The 15,140-nt window shown below is 39.9% G+C and overlaps 1 pseudogene; it reads left to right on the top strand.

The window, feature by feature from the left end:
• The window catches only part of LOC149024443 (protein transport protein SEC24 A-like), a 34,352-nt pseudogene that overhangs the window by 10,294 nt on the left and 8,918 nt on the right, over positions 1-15,140 (top strand).

Below are 15,140 nucleotides of genomic sequence, written 5' to 3'. Positions count from 1 at the left end.
GACTACCTGGAGACATTTGCCCCTGTTGCCAAGATGAACACAGTTCGTACTATTATTTCATGTGCAATTAATAAAGGGTGGAGTCTACAACAATTAGATGTGAAGAATGCATTTTTGCATGGAGAACTACAAGAAGAGGTATATATGGATATACCACCCGGGTATTCTACTACAGAGGCTTATAGGAAAAAGTGTGCAAGTTAAAGAGGGCTTTATATGGGCTAAAGCAATCTCCAAGAGTGTGGTTTGGAAGGTTCCATAAGGCAATGATATCTAATGGCTATAAGCAGAGCAATGCAAACCACACTTTGTTTATTAAAAGAGATGGTTGCCACAATACTATACTTTTAGTATATATGGATGATATTGTGATCACAGGCAGTAGTGAGGATGAGATTTCAGCATTAAAGACTTTTTTGGGAACTGAATTTGAGATCAAAGATATGGGAAAACTAAGATATTTCCTAGGTTTAGAGTTGGCATATTCTACTAGTGGTGTATCTCTATCCTAGAGGAAGTATACATTGGATCTTCTTGAGGAAACTGAAATGCTAGGATGTAAGCCTGCTGAGACTCAGAACTAGTTGACAAGATAAGGTATCAAAAATTAGTGGGAAAGTTGATCTATCTATCTCACACTAGACCTGACATCACATTTGCAGTTAGTCTTGTTATCCAGTATATGCATGATCCCTATTCCTCACATTTGGATGCAATATATCGGATCTTGAGATACTTGAAGACTACTCCAGGAGAAGGAATTTTAATTTCAGCTCATGGACATTTGAAGATTGAGGCATATACAGATGTAGATTGGGCAGGATGTCCAGATGATAGGAGGTCTACCTCTGGGTATTGTGTATATGTGGGAGGTAACCTTGTGACTTGGAGAAGCAAGAAACAGGCTATAGTTGCACAGTCCAGTGCCGAGGCCAAGTTTAGGGCAATTGCTCAAGGCATTTGTGAGGTACTATGGCTTAAAGGGTTGCTTCAAGAGGTTGGGACAGATTTGGAAGTTCCTATACAGTTATACTTAGATAGTAAGTTAGCAATCAGCATAGCTCATAACCAGTACAGCTTGATAGGACTAAGCATGTGGAGATTGACAAACATTTCATCAAAGAGAAGCTTGAGGCTGGGTTGATCCATATCACTTTTGCTACTTCAAATGAGCAACGGGCTGATGTGCTCACAAAGAGCTTGAGCACGAAGATATTCAATTACATTATGAGCAAGTTAGGCATGATACATATCTATGCTCAAACTTGAGGGGGAGTGTTGAAAACATGGACTGAGGTTTCCTAATTAGAATATGATTATGTTTCCTCATTAGTCTAGAGTTTTATTTCTATATTTCTTTTTCCTACTTAGTATAGGACTTAACTAGGTTGTAACTATAAATACCCTATTGGGGTCTTGGGAATAATATACTTTTAGAGGAGCAATTCCTCACATTATAACACGGAACTGATATATGATAGATTCCAAAAGGAACTTCTCCACCTTCTTTTCAGTGATGGTCGCCAAGGCATTAGCTTCTACCCATTTTGTGAAGTAGTCGATTGCTATGATGAGATACTCCCGTCCGCCCGTAGCCTTAGTGAATTTTCCCATAATATCAGTTCCCCACATCGTAAAGGGAATGGGGTCTAGAATTGAAGTCGGGGTTTCAGCTGGTCTTTTGGATACTGTGGCATGGATCTAGCAATTGCTACAACGACGAACGTATTCCATTGCATCCTCTTAAAGCTTTGGCCAATACAAACTGAGCCTCAAGATCTTGTGGGCCAGAGCTCGACCACCCATATGTGCCCCACAAGTTCCTTCATGAACTTCTGCCAATGCTGTTTTCGATCCTTCATAACCAAAACATCTTAATAGGGGTCCAGCATAAGACCTTCGGTACAGCCTTCCATTTTGCATTATAAACCTTAACGTCCGTACCTTGATTAGTCTTGCTTCCTTTGAATCTTCTGGTAGCTTATCGTCTTTGAGATATTCCACCATCGGGTCCATCCAGCAACGTTCGGTTTCAATATAGGATATTTCCTTTTCCTGACTGCTTGGGAATGCTAATTCCTCAATGTAGACCGAAGGGTCTAGAGTCTTTTCTTTGGCGTTAGCCAATCTTGAAAGCTCATCTGCCATCGCATTTTCTTTTCTTGGAATCTGACATACTTTTAGATTTTTGAATTCCTTCTGCAAAGCTTACACGATTTCTTGATATTTCTGCAATCGAGGTTCCTTGACACCATACTCCCCTTGCACTTGATTTACAATAAGTTGTGAATCATTGAAGATAGTTACCTTTGCTATTGCTAATTGCCTTTGATAGACGAAGTCCAGCTATCAAGGCCTCATATTCGGCCTCGTTATTGCTTGCTTCGAATGTGAACCTTAAAGCATAGAGAATGATGAATCCTGTCGGGCTTTTTAAAAGAATCCCGGCTCTAGCTCCCTGCTTATTGCTCGAGCCATCCACATATACTTCCCACATTTTTGGAATACAAGGCTAGGCCACTTCCTTGGTCGGTGCAGTGGTTTCTACCATGAAATTGGCTAATGCTTGGGCCTTGATTGTTGTTCGAGGCTTGAAACTTACTTGGAATTCGCCAAGCTCAACCGACCATGCCACCATTCTTCCAGACAAATCGGGCTTTCGAAGAATTTTATTCAAAGGAAAAGTAGTCAATACCTCTATTGGATGTGCCTGAAAGTATGGCCTTAGTTTCCTGGCTGCTATCATAAGAGCCAAAGCCTGCTTCTCGATTTGGGAATATCGCGTTTCTGCATCGAGGAGCATGTGGCTGACATAATAGATTGGCCATTGCTTCCTTTCTTTTTCCCGAACAAGTACCGCGCTTACTGCCGAATGAGATATTGCTAAATAAACTTGCAAAATTTCTCCTTTCTCTGGTTGGGATAAAAGCGGTGGTTTACCAGGTGTTTCCTTCAAATTTTTGAACGCCTTTTGACATTCTTCGGACCATTTAGCCTCCATACTGCCCCTCAAATCCTTAAGTGCTTTGAAAAAGGGAGGCATTTTTCTCCGAACTGCGAAATGAATCGGTTTAACACAGCTACTCTTCTTGTTAGGCATTGCACATCCCGAACGGTCTTGGGGGGTTCCATGTTAATCAAAGCCTGTATTTTGGCCGGGTTAGCCTCGATACCTCTTTAAGATACCATGAAACCTAAGAATTTCCTTGGTGATACACCGAAGGCACATTTTTCTGGGTTTAGCTTCATCTGGTATTTCCGGAGTACCAAAAATACCTCTGCCAGATCTTCAATATGCTTTGTTCCGGCTGTGCTTTTTATCAACATATCATCGACGTACACTTCCATATTTTTCCCAATCAGATCCTTGAATATTTTGTTTACCGCCCTCTGATAAGTTGCTCCTGCGTTCTTCAGGCCGAATGGCATGACTTTGTAATAGAAGCTTTCACGATCGGTCATGAAAGCAGTAAAATTTTCATCCTCTTGATTCATGAGGATCTGGTTATACCTCGAATATGCATCCATGAAACATAACGTTTCATATCCAGCGGTGGCATCTATTAAAATATCTATCAAAGGTAGCGGATAACAGTCTTTTGGGCAGGCCTTGTTGAGATCTGTATAATCTGTACACATTCTCCATTTTCCATTCGCCTTCTTGACCATCACCACATTGGCCAACCAGGTTGGGCACTCGATGGGTTCAATGAACCCTGAATTCTTCAACTTTTCGACTTCGCCCTTGATGGCCTCATGCTTTTCTATCAAGAAGTTTCTTCTCTTCTGGATAACTGGTTTTACCTTTGGATTTATCCAAAGCTTGTGAGTTGCCATCTGTCGATCTATTCCCGGCATATCCTCCGCAGACCATGCGAATACATCACTGTTTTCCCAAAGGAATAACTTTAGTCCTGTTTTGAATTCCTCCAGTTGCTCCGATCAAATATGAGCAGTTCTTTTTTCATTGTTAGGATCTAGCAAGATTCGTTCCAACTTTTCTACCAACTCGGGTCTTTGCATTTCTTCCTTATCCCGATCGTCACGTATCTCAATTGGCAATGCCGTGGCCTTCCTCGGCCTTCCTTGTCTTTCAGATACGCCACGTAGCACTGTCAGGAGATTCTTTGGTCAGAGGAAACCTGACCGATTCCCATATTAGTTGGGAATTTTATCTTCAGGTGTTTTGTCGAAACTACAACACCTACTTTTGATAAGTATGGCATGCCAAGAATGATGTTATAAGCCGGAAGTTCCCGAACCACCAGGAAGTTCACCCGAATAGTGGCTTCTTTGGGGAAGCTTCCAACTGACAGATCCAGTTGTACTGATCCTTCAGCTATAGCTGATGACCCAGCAAAGCCATAAAGATGTGTAGATGACGACTCCATTAGATCTTCCTCGACTTTAAGTTTTTGATAAGCCTCATAAGATAAAAGGTCTACAGTAGACCCTGTGTCAACTAACACTCTGTGCACCTCTCGGCGTGCAATCTCTACCTTGATGACTATGGCGTCATCATGAGGTATATAGATGCCTCTCTCATCTTCTTCATTGAAGGAGATCAAACCCTCACCATTCGGTCTTTTTTGCTTCTGTGTTTCTCCAGTTCCAACGAATTTGGATTTGGCCTTCAACTTTCGGAGCGACTCAGGCTCGGGCCCTTCGAATATCGTCAATATGGGTGATCGTGTGCAATCGATCACTTCCTTGCCTTTTTTAGACTTAGGAGCTTCAGTCGGCCACTCTCGACTTACCAAACGCTCCCTTTTGTCACCAGTTTCCTGCGACTCTGTTTGTCTCCCCTTGACGAAGCCGGATGTGACCTTGAGATATCAATCTCTCAATGTTGGCCTTCAGATGCCTACAATCATTGGTATAGTGACCGTAATCCTTATGAAAATGACAATACCTCTCCATATTTCGCTCCCCAGGTTTTGCTGGGACCTTCGGTGGCCATTTTAGGATATTTTGTCCCTTGATAATATTCAGGATGTCTGCTCGAGGAGTATTCAAGGGTGTATACTCGCTTTGATCAGGAGACCTCTGTTGCCATGCCGTACGAGGCCTTCCAACTCGATCCTGACATTTTGTTTGGGCTTTTGCTTTTTCTCGGGAGCTTTTTGCTCTTTTCTAGAGGCCTTTGTGTCTCCCTGACGTGCATCCAGGATCTCTGTTATCTCTGCTTGCTTCTGATTAATATTGGCCAGTTTTTGGCCAATATGCACTGAACGTTCACTGGTGACGCGAGCATTGTCCCAAACCGCACGCCTGGTGTTGGTGAGTGGGTTCGCACTCCTGTGCGCAACCTTGCCGTTGAATGCGTTGTGCTTCCTTGCGGTCGTTCAAATCGCTCATCTCTTCTAGGGATTTCTCTAGTTCTTCTTGATTCTCTGCCTTGTCTCCAGGCATCTTCCCGAAAATTCTAACCAACATTCTGGTCTTTTGGAAGCCTTCTTTTCCTTCGGGGGGAATGCCCTTGTGGAAGAGAGGTAAATACCTTCTCCCCTTCTCTTACAGGCCTTCTTGCTTCGCACTGATCAGAAGCTTGCAGCGCCACCACATGTTTGGCCAACGTACGAAGCGTCTGATTAATCTATAGAAATTGGAGCTACAGTTGATCCAACTGCTGCTAGAGTGGATTAGGAGGATGCAATTGGTCATTGCCCCCTTGTCCACCATCTTCACTTACTTCACGGGCTCGACTTCCTTCTGGGATATCCTCCGGATTGTTCCCATCAGGAAATTGAGTGTCAGCATCTCACTGAGCCGCTGTAGCTGCTGCTGCTGCCGCTGATTTGGTAACCATGACTTTTTGAAGCGTTCCCACAGACGGCGCCAAATGATGCATCCAAAATCTGCTCAACCCTTAGATCACTGATGAATGACCTGCAAAACAATCGTCAGATGTGGCCCGACCGTGGGGTCGGGAGTCCACCTTCGAAGGCTAAGTTAGTTGATGAACTGATCATAAAAGGCTTTGCTTGAGTACAGAGCAAAAGGATGAATACGAATATTGGGAATACGATTCAGATACTTCTCTTGTACGTAGGTCATGTCTTATGTAGTGTTTACCTTCTAATCTCCTTCGTTGGACTTATTTGAGTCTTCTTCGGGTGACCATCCGTTGATGATAGATCTGTTCGTTGGTGAGATAATGGATAATTCCTTTTGTTAGCACGATCATAGTGTGGCAGTTATCCGAGTAAGCACGATCGTTTGATCCCGTAAGTGCCGTTAACCGTCTCCTTGACGATTCGTCCACTCCACAAATTACGGATTCAGGCTTGCTTGTTGACTGAGTCAGGTTTCTTCCTCAGCAAGCTATATGTAAACCCGGCCCGCTCAGATGCGAATCGGTCCGTTTCTTCCCGACCGGGGTCGAGGGTCGAACCAAGGGCGGACCTGGTTCGACAATAATTTTTCGGGTATCAGGTTCTTATTTGTAAATTTGATAACTATTAATCCTTCAATGTAAAATTAAGAAATTTATCTTTAATTTAGAAAATCTAGGCAGCAAATAAAAATCAGATGACAGCCCAGTTGCCACGTCGATCAAACAGCTTCCTCCACGCCTACAGATCTGAGATCTGAGAAACAGAATTCAGTTAATTTTGCGGGGAAAATTAGAATTGGATGAGGGAAGTTCCTCTATAAAGACTAATCTTCTCTCCAAATATCTTCTTCTCGTAATCTTCTTCTTCCTCTGTAATCATTGGCCATCCCTCTGTTCAAACAATGTCGAGTCTCACCCACTCGTCTCGTCTCGTCCCTCTGTTCAAACATCTAAAGGAATTTGAAAAATTATCTTTGTTATCAAATCTAAACTAAACTAAAATTATCTTGAAAAATCAACTTTGCTGAGCCGTTCCAGAGGAACCAAATGATTGATCACCAGAAGCTGACAAACAAAACAAAAAAATCATCAAAGAAGATTAAATGAGAAATATAAATCTATCCATACTAGTTTTTCATCTGGTTCTACTTACCAAATATAGCTTGTGCTCTCTGTCTCTATTCACCCAAGCCCCAAGCCCAAGAATGCCGCTTGTCTCATCTGGAGACTCAGTTTAAGATTATTGAGTTTTGGTTCTTAAGTTTAGAGAACTCTGTTCTTCCTTCTGCCACTTCCCCCTTCATTCGATGAGACATTCTTGGGCTTGGGGCTTGGGTGAATAGAGACAGAGAGCACAAGCTATATTCTGGTAAGTAGAACCAGATGAAAAACTAGTATGGATAGATTTATATTTCTCATTTAGTCTTCTTTGATGATTTTTTTGTTTTGTTTGTCAGCTTCTGGTGATCAATCATTTGGCTCCTCTGGAAAGGCTCAGCAAAATTGATTTTTTAAGATAATTTTAGTTTAGTTTAGATTTGATAACAAAGAAATGTAATGAGATTGCTATGTGTGTCTTAAATTCTCGTATCAGTTTTTAGAAGTTTCCCACTCCTGAGGTTTTTGGTGGGGACTTGAAATGAATTTTGTGAAGTCTGTGATGGTAATAGGGGTCAAGTTCCTTTAGATTTGATGAGAATGAAATGAAATGAGATTAGATTGCTATGTGCGTCTTTAAATGAAATGAGATTGTTAGATCTACCCAGCACTTTGCGGGTACTCATGATTTTGCAGGTCAGTGACTTGCCTGATGATCTGTTTGTCAACTTGTCAGAATAAAAAAGTGTTGTAGATGCATTTCTAGATAGCTTGCCATCCATGTTCCAGGACAATGTAAATGTGGAATCTGCTTTTGGTCCTGCTCTTAAGGTAGCTTTCATGGTTATGGTGTGTTACCTTTCAAATACTATCACCATTCTTAATTTCTCTTCCCTACAGGAATCCTGTCAAATGTATTAATATATTAGCTACTTAATAGATTTTATTGGTGCCTCTGACGGTAGCACTAGAGGAACAACTTGACACTAACTTGGGCTGTTCTTGCACAACAGAACTGTTGGAATTTATTAATTTGATTAATAAATTAAATGCCCAAGGGCAATATTGGAAACTCACTATTAGGGCGGTTACAAAATAGGGTTATATATTTTGGTAACCACCGCATTAGTGAGTAAGTAACTGAGTGATTCATTCGCACGAGCAAATCTCTGAGAAACGGCGGCTCCATCTCTCTCTCCCTCTCTCTTAGAATCGCAGGCTTAGAAATTCTTCTTTCCTAGTATTTGATCTTCATTCCATTAATCCACGGCATTTGGGTTGTGGATATTATTCCCTTTCCCTGTGATTGTGGAATCTCGCCGGTAAATCTTTGGTGGTGGAACGAGAACGTGGATCTAGACTTCCGCTGCGAATACTTCAAGTAAGGGAAAGCGAATCCAGGTAAGGAATTTTTTCCCCATCAATTAATTGAATTGAATTACTTTTGATGTATTACCAACAAGAACCAACTTGGGGGTAAATTGTTGATCTTGTAGAACAGGCTACCATCACTTGGCATTGGCCGCTTAAGGTTGCGAGGAGATGATCATCGTCTTTATGGGACAGATAAAGAAAGTGCAATTAGAATACCTGAGGATTCTTTCTATAAGCAAATGGCGGCTGTTCTTACCAAGTACCAGATAGGGGTAAATGTATATGCATTCAGCGACAAGTACACTGACATTGCATCATTAGGTACATCTTGCATTAAACCGATATATTTATTTATCTATGAATGCTTTCCTTATTTCACATACCATGAACTATTTCCTGTGATGGGAACTCTGGCAAAATATATTGGTGGGCTAGTGTATTACTTTCCTAGTTTCAAATCAATTGTTCGTGGAGAGAAGCTGAGATATGAGCTCGCTAGGGACCTTACAAGGGAAACTGCTCGGGAAGCGGTGATGCATATAAGATGTGGAAAAGGTTGATTCCATACATTTCTTTCTAAGAAACTGTGAAACTCAAGATCTATTGTTTCCGCAAATTATTTGTTTATCATGGACACTTTATGTTAAGATCTACAGACTTATTGGCACTTCCAGCTGTTGACTGTGATAAGGCCTTTGCAATGCAGTTTTCTCTGGAAGAAACTGTGATTGTGTAATCTAAAACCTCATGCCCTAATCACTTGTGGACCAAACATAGAACGGTATTTCAAGACAATAGAGAAGACGAAGACATGATTACGGAGTTCGGCATAGCCTACTCTCCGGGATTCAGGTATGAATCCAATCCACTATATAGTTTGGGAGATTACAGACCTAGAAGAAGAAAGAAAGGAATAGGAAACACCTGATATAAGTAACCTCTGATCTCCAAAAGACCATCGAGTGTTCGCCTCACTCCAGCGATCAAAAGCCCTCTATTATCTTCACCAAGAACCAACTAAAACCAGAGATACAGGTGACCGAAGATGACTGCCATGGAAGTTCCTTCAAGCAGCTTCAAGAACCGTAACAGAGGAATAACCAAAATGAAGAAAAATGATTTGCATACTTCGTGCGAGCCAACCCCAAACCCTAATATAATTAGGTATGAACCATAAGAACCAAACCGGTTCGGTTCATAACTAAAACAGGTACAAATTACCAGATTAACCCCAACATTCTCCCCCTTAATCTGTATCCCCCAAAAAACTAACTATAGTGAGTTGGATGCGACCGTCATCATCCACGTATACCTGCACACACAAGACAAAAGAAAAACACAGTACAAAGCAAATAAAATATGCAAAATACCTAGACACACTAACCATGCAACACTAATGACTCCATGCAGATATACCATGCAACAGACTGCACCAGGTAGAGAAAACCCTAAACATAACTCATAACTCACTCATACAACTATGAAGAGCACACATGCACACACCAGGCATATATCTCAAAACTGAGATAAACAGAATTAAGAGTTATAAAAATTTGGGCAGCATCTCCCCTAAAACTGCAACAAATGCAAAACCTGATAAACAAACAAATAACCACAAGACACACACCACAATCTAAAAACAAGTAATATACAACTCAAAACTTACAGAACATATGTACTAAAAAACAACATCACCAATTCCCAACAAATCAAGACAATGTAGAAATTTAGAAAGAGGCAATGACTTAGTACCACATCTGCGGATTATGCTCGGACTTACCTTTTCAACTAAAAGTGAACCATCAGTTATTTTATCCCTGAGGAAGAAGTATTTAATGTCTATATGTTTGGTTCTATCATGATAAACATGATTCTTACATAAGAAGATAGCATTCTGGTTATCAATAAAGACAACAGGTTTAATCTTCAAAATACCAAGTTCACATAACAAACCATTCAACCATATACTTTCTTTAACACATTCAGATGCAGCAACAAGCTCAGCCTCTGTAGTGGACAAAGCAACTATAGGCTGTTGTTGCACCTTCCAACTGATGCAATTACCAGATAACATAAAGAAATAAGAAAATAATGATTTCTTGTTATCTACATTACTAGCATAATCTGAGTCAGTATATCCTTCAAGAATAAGATCACCAGGTGTGGACTTGAACACTAAACCTTTATGAACAGTACCTCTCAAATACCTTAAGAGCCACTTGAGAGCAAGCCAATGTTCTTTACCAGGGTTAGACATAAACCTACTCAATACACTAACAGCATGAGCAATATCAGGTCTAGTACATATCATGAGATACACAAGAGAACCTAAAAGACTAGAATAAGGGATCTTTGACATTTCACATTTTTCAAAGTTATTCTTAGGACAATGATCATTTGAGAGTTTAAAATGTGCAGCTAAAGGAACATTTACATGTTTATAATCAAGCATGTTAAACTTCTCAAGCACTTTCAATAAATATAATCTCTGACCAATGAACATAGTATCCTCCCCCTTATCTCTATGAATCTCAATCCCTAAAATTTTATTGGCTATCCCAAGTTCCTTCATCTCAAATTCAGATTTCAGCTTGTTCTTAACATCTTGAATAAGACTAGAATCAACACAAGCAATCAATATATCATCAACATAAAGTATAAGATATAACACAACAGAATCTGAAATGAGAAAATATAGGCAACTGTCATAAACACTTTTCTTAAACCCTACACTCAACACAAATGAGTCAAAACATTTATTCCATTGCCTAGGAGCCTGTTTAAGTCCATAGAGAGATTTCTTCAACAAGCAAGCTTGTGATTCATCTCCAGCTGCCGAGATGCCTAAAGGTAGTTACATATATATCCTTTCTTCTAAATTGCCATGAAGAAAGGCAGTTTTCACGTCCAATTGCTCTATAGTCATTTTGTTCTGAGCAACAAGGGACAACAACAACCTTATAGTCTTATACTTGGCAACCGGAGAGAAAATTTCATCATAATCCACCCCTTCTCTTTGAACAAAACCTTTTGCAACAAGTCTGGCCTTATATCTTTTGGAATTATCAATTCCATCATCTTTGATTTTAAATATCCACTTACAAGGTAATAACCTTTGATCCTTGGGCTTCTGAACTAGTTCCCAAACCTGGTTCTTATTTAATGAATCTAATTCATCATTAATGGCTTGAACCCATAAATCTTTATCTTTGGAACCCAAAGCTTCTTCATAGGAACTAGGTTCTTCTAACCCAATATCGAGACAAATATCGTCTCATGTGCAAAGTTGGCTACATACCTTCTAGGTGGCCTAACCACTCTCCTAACTCTATCCCTAGCCAATTGGTAACTACTCAGATCAGGAACTTCTTCCACCTCTCCAGTGGAAGTCTCAGGAGAGGGCAATGGCCCACTCTCAATCTCAGAAACTACAACCTCAGACTCTTTATTACCAGAGCTAGGTTGAGGGGAAGTCAAGGGTACTTTTGGTATACTAGAATCAAGAGTCTGAGCAGGACTTAAGAAAACATCAGCCTGCCCTAAATCAAATTGAGTGAAGTTTGTCATTCTTTGATCAAATGGATTCAAATTGGTATTGTCAATGGAAAGACAAGGGAACACACTCTCCCTAAAGAGAACATCCCTACTAACAAAGGTCTTCACACCGAGGCACAGTCCTATCCCATAGCTTATATCCTTTCACCCCCTCAGGATACCCTAGAAAGATGCTCTTTTTACTCCTGGGTTCTAATTTTCCAATGCTTTAATGAGCAAAGGATTCACACCCAAATACTCTGAGGTAACTAAGACTGGGAGGTTTACCCCACCACATTTCCTCAGGGGTTTTAAACCCTAAGGTAACAGAGGAACTCCTATTGATTAGGTGAGCATGTTGTACGACTTCACCCCGAAACCCTTAGGTACCCCCTGAACCGATGAGCATACATCTAGTCTTGTTTAAAATTGTCCTATTCATTCTTTCAGCAATGCCATTTTGCTGAGGGGGTGTATTTAACAGTCCTATGCCTTTGAATCCCTTTGTCATTACAAAATCCATTAAACATTTCATTAACAAATTCTAATCCATTGTCAGTCCTTAATGTTTTGACTTTCCTTTCACTCAAGTTTTCTACCAAAGCAACCCAATACTTGAACTTTTCAAAAGTTTCATCCTTGGTCTTCAATAAGAAGATCCACACTTTCCTAGAGTAGTCATCAACAAGGGATAAGAAATAAGAGTTTCTACCATAAGACAAGACTGAGCGGTCCCCACAAATCAGCATGTACATATTCTAATATATCCCCAGATAAGTGAGACCCAGCTCCAAAACTTAACCGGTGCTGCCTACCTAAGACACATGACTCACAAAACTCTAAGTTATCAATGACATCCTTGCCAAACAGGCCTTGTTTACTTAGAGCTTGCATTCCTTTATTGCTTATGTGTCCTAGCCTAGCATGCCACACACTAGTGATATTTGACTCACTTGACAGACAACAAGTATTGGAGATATTATTTAGGAATGTACTACCATAAAAAACATACAAACCAGACTGAGAAATGCCCTTTAAACATACATGAGATCCCTTAGATACAGAAAGACTACCCCCAGAGATACAAGTTACAAACCCAGCACTGTCAAGGCTACTAATTGAAATCAAGTTTCTCTTTAAGTCAGGTATGTATCTAACATCATGTAAGGTAAAAACATATTTATTGTGATTTAACAATTCAACAGAACCAATACCAACTACATCACATAAATCATCATTACCCATCATAACTTTGGCATTATTCAACTCAGACAAGTGTGTAAACCAGTGTATGTGTGGACACATGTGATATGTACAACCTGAATCTAAAATCCATCCTTCTTGCCTACTAACCTCAGAAATGGTAAGCACCTCACTGATATCTTCATAGACATTGGCTTGACCATTCTTGGGTCCAGGCATATCAGAATGGGTAGTCTCCAATTCCTTCATTTTTCTCTTATATGCAAAACAGTTTTTCTTAAAGTGTCCTACTTTCTTGCAAAAGAAGCATCTCTTGAGGTTTGTATCAGACTTGTTGTTCCCATTATTATTCTTATTGTTAGACTCATGGCTTTCAATTACTTTTCCCTTTCCTTTTGGTCTCCCTTGTTTGTAAGAGCTCTTGCCCTTTACAAACAGGTTTTCCCCACTGCCCTTAGTCTTACCAGAAGCCAATAGTTCAGACTCCCTATTCTTTAAGGCATCAATCAATTGTTCTAGGGAAATGTTTTGACATGCATATTTGATTGAGTTCTTAACAACAAGGTAATCATTATGTAATGAATTCAATAGGATAATAGACAAGTCCTGATTTTCCAATTTAGTCTTTTCCCCTGTATTGGCTAAGTCTTGAATCAGCTTCTTAAATATATCTAGGTTCTTGTCAAGGGTAGTTGTAGGGTCCATCTTAAACCCATACAACCTCTCCTTCAAATAAATTTTATTACCTAGATTCTTTTTCTAGTATATCTGCTCAAGCTTATTCCAAACTTTTATAGGAGTGTTGTCTTCATCATCAAGACACCTGATAACCCCATCAGTGATGTTCCAGAGCATGCAACCAATTGCATTCTCCATCACTTCAGTCCTCAAGACTGGATCAATACTTTCAAAGAAAGCATCTGGGTCATCTATTGATCTTAGGAGCTTCTGCTGAGCCATTAAGGCTCGAACCTTCCTCTTCCAAATCCCAAAGTCCCCAGTGCCATCGAACTTCTCAATATCTACCCTGGAACCCCCCATAGGAGTATCCAAACTTAGGTAGCTAGGGTCCCTCCCTAGTCCTACAGCTCTACTAGAGCCTGTGGTTATAATACTAACCACACTGGGAGGTGTATCCTCCCCTGGTAGACTGAAACCCTTACTTGGCTCCACTTTGAACCCGGTACAAGACACTAATCAGTATAGAAGAATCCAATTCACAATACTGATTAATCAATTCTGAAAAATAAAATATTATTCTAACAAAGTGTTAAATAATCAATATTAATTAATCACAAAAAACATAATCTCAGTTTATACAAGTTGCAGCAGCCTAATAATCAGATGTTAACACCACAGATCAATACATACCAAGTATTAGATCAATATTAACAAAGAAAGTTAGACAGCAGATAGTATAATGAGAGATGCAAAATTAAATGAGATTAATTAAACCCTAATCATATCAGAATTATCTACCTATACTCAGATTGTCACCCAACAGGTTATAATCAACTTAACAGAGCATACCACAGTTATATGACATAATTTTAACAGAGATTTTATAGGACCGAATCATAGTCATAACACATTCATATCATATGAGATGAAAACAATTTCATACGATTAACAATTATGACCGAAATTGAATGGAAACTATAAAAACAGAATTATTATTCATATATCAGAGGTATAAGCAGCGAAAGAATATAAAGAATTTAAGAAGAAACCTGAGACAACCTTAACCGTATAAGCAACCTTCAAATTTAGGATTTAAATGTATTAACAAAACCTAAATGAAGTAGGGAACATGACTGAGATGGCTCTGATGCCAATCTGTGATTGTGTAATCTAAAACCTCATGCCCTAATCACTTGTGGACCGAACATACAAGGGTATTTCAAGACAATAGAGAAGACGAAGATATGATTACGGAGTTCGGCATAGCCTACTCTCCGGGATTCAGGTATGAATCCAATCCACTATATAGTTTGGGAGATTACAGACCTAGAAGAAGAAAGAAAGGAATAGGAGACACCTGATATAAGTAACCTCTGATCTCCAAAAGACCATCGAGTGTTCGCCTCACTCCAGC

This window comes from Hakea prostrata, chromosome 2, assembly GCF_041222555.1.
Source record: "Hakea prostrata isolate BN-2017 chromosome 2, UWA_Hpros_2, whole genome shotgun sequence".
Taxonomy (NCBI): Eukaryota; Viridiplantae; Streptophyta; class Magnoliopsida; order Proteales; family Proteaceae; genus Hakea; species Hakea prostrata.
The sequence above is the reverse complement of the archived record's forward strand: the minus strand, read 5'-3'. Positions and strand labels throughout refer to the sequence as shown.